Raw genomic sequence first — 2942 nt, 5'->3', positions numbered from 1 at the left:
TCTGGTGATTCACAGAGAATCTTATGGAATCATTTACATTGGGAAAGACTTCTAAATTCATTAAGTCTAGCCATTCATGTAACACCACTATTTTCACCACTAAACCATATCCCTTAACTGCCACATGCACACACCTTTTGAACATTTCCAGGGACAGTGATTCCACCACTTCCCTGGGATGCCTGTTCCAATGCCTGACCGCTCTTTCAGTGAAGAAAATTTCCCTCATATCCAATCTAAATCTCCCCTGGCACAACTTGAGGCCATTTCCTCTGGTCCTGTCACTTGTTACCTGGGAGAAGGGTATAGGTCTCTCTCAAACTGGGAAAGGCTGGGTTTAGCTTGCCTATGTTCCATCTTAGTTTCTCCCTCAGCAGAAAAAAGAGAAAAAACCCAAAATTACTTTAAGTTGCGCGCAAGAAAGAGGAGGAGAGCCCCATATTTAAACTTACAAATCCCGTTTTCTGATGAGGCTGGCTCCTAGAATGGTCTGCTGGGGGGATGGTCTGGCAGTTTGATCCTCAGGGACTTCAGTCCTGGGTGGGAGGCGAGGGTCTCAAACTGTCCCCGTTGAAAAGGCCTGCTAAAACGTAGGTCTGTCTTCAGAGGAGCAGCACACAAATGGCTGGTTCTGTCTTGGCGATCAAGACGCAGCTCAGGCCAGGTCCGGGGTCCGGGGTCCGGGGTCCAAGGCTGTTTGGGCGCCAGTTATTACAGCTGGTGGTGGGGTCCGTGGCTCTGACCCAGGAAGAGATGACCGGTCTGGGGAGATGGTCCCGAAAGGAATCGCCTTCCCGGGGTCTGGTGTCTTCCCTCAGCTGCTGGCAGGAGGGCCCTTGCAGAAGCTGTCAGCTCTTTAGTGATATCAGCTCGTGATTCCAGCTCAGCTCTGCAGGGCAGCCTCCAGGCCAAACCAGACCAGAGAGAGAGACGAGAGACTCGTGTGGCTGGTTCCGCACAGAGGTAGCTTTATTGTGGGTCCCCTCCGGCGAAGGGGAAAGCCAGGGACAAGAACTCCCTCTGAGTCTCACAGGGGCAGAGGGCTTAGCTTCTATAGGGATACAGGGGATGGGTGAAGGCCAATGGGTTACAGAGGATCTGCATAGGGTCTCCTAAAGGATTGTGGGTCTGTCTCTTCTCGCTGTGACCAAAGTGGTTGCCTTTCCAGGGAGTCCTGCTGGGCGATTATGAAATGTCTTATCTCAGCAGAGATCCCTCCAGGGCAGGGGCTGGGCATACCCCACAAGAAGGGGCCAACCAACCCCCACCTTGCTACAACCTCCTTTCAGGGGGCTGTAGAGAACAGAAAATCTTCTTACTGCAGTGAACTACAAAAGCCGTGATGGCTTTTTTGTTGTATTTTGAAACCAGACATCACAAATTTGCCATTAGATTCTGCTGTAAGTATTCAGAGTTGGGTTGGAGCCCTGGTTAACAGCAGAAGCAGAGCTCAGGCCTTTGTGAATGACTAAGACTTTTCTTGCCATTTGTTAGGATAACCATCTTGCAAAGGCCAGGGGAATGCTAGTGGGCAAAACCAAGAAAAGAGATGCTGCCTATGGAGGTTGGTGTGAGAGAGGAAAGGTTTAGGCAGTGTACTATTAGTCTTAAATCAACTCTCCCATAAGGAGCCCAACCCTACATGCCCTTTAACCTGCCTTGTGGGTGTGAAGGCAGAATTAGCATGTGCTCCGTTCTCAGGAAGTAGGCTGCTATCTTTCTCAAAACTGGCTTTCTGAGCAGAGAGAGAGATTTCCCAATCCCACACTTCTTTTTTTTCCCCCTAAAAACGAACAGCAAATTTAAAGGAAGAGCAGCATTGCCGTGCATTAGCTGCCAGTTTCTGATGTAGCTTGACAGGCACACAGTGTTACCTGCTGTGACAGCATAGGAGGAACAAGCCTCAGCATTTGGCCACCAGAGTCAAATCCGGCTGTTTGAATGGCCTTTTTGGTGAGTAACTTTTTGCAGCTGCTGCTAGAGCGAAGGATCTGACTCACAGGGTGATGTGAGCTCCCCCTCTTTCCCGGGAGCCGTGCCAAGATGCCGATGTTCAGCCCTTGGCCCAGTGTGGCGTTGGTACCAGCGATACATTCCCATAAACTGTCAGCTGAAAAGCTGTTTAAAGCGTTTAAGAACATGTTCATGCTTGAAGAGTTATCCAAAGGCAATCAAATGTAATGAGTCTTTAAATTGACTTAAATGAGCTGGAAATCAGACATCTGAAGCAATTGCTGCTCAGGTTACTTACGCTGCCTGTACTAAGGTAAGTCCTGCGGTGTGAAGTGCCTTTGCCCTGAAGCAGCAATCCATCAGCACTGGAGCTGCAGGGCTACAGGATTTGTTTAAGCTTTGTTCAGCCTCTCAGCATGGGAGACCCTGGAGGAAGGGGAGATCAAATGTGCAGTGCAGCAACATGCAGCAAGCATTCCCCTAACCTTCAGCAGGAGTGATTTGAGCTTGGCGGTAGCTCTCAGATCCAATAAATACTCAGCTAGCGGCATTCTACCCTGTTTATTAAGATAAAGGTGGTTCTGAAATGCTTCCTGGGAGTTGCAGTCTTCTGCAGAAAGCTCTGTGACCCTTGCATCCCAGAGGGTGTTTCCTTTGCCACAGGAGAGCAGAGAAGAGGTGACATTGCTCTAAATCAGATGCTGCTTCCTGCAAAGTTGTCCCTGTGTTGGGCTGTCTTATGCATTAGATGTACTTAGGTACATCTTACATCAAAGACAGCAGGCAGACCCCTTCCCTCCCGGCTTGTCATACCTTGGCCCCCCTTTCTCTCTCAGAGACAGGAAAAAGCACCCTAACACTGATGCTGGCTGAAGGCAGTCCAACTACAACGCCTGCCCCTCCATACTGACCCACAGGGAAACAGGCTCCACAGTCTGGGCTTCACATCGCTCATTGCTCACTCACTGGGGAGCTGGACTGGGTGCTGG

The sequence above is a fragment of the Corvus cornix genome, chromosome 1, assembly GCF_000738735.6.
Source record: "Corvus cornix cornix isolate S_Up_H32 chromosome 1, ASM73873v5, whole genome shotgun sequence".
Taxonomy (NCBI): domain Eukaryota; kingdom Metazoa; phylum Chordata; class Aves; order Passeriformes; family Corvidae; genus Corvus; species Corvus cornix.
Note: the sequence above shows the minus strand (reverse complement) of the source record.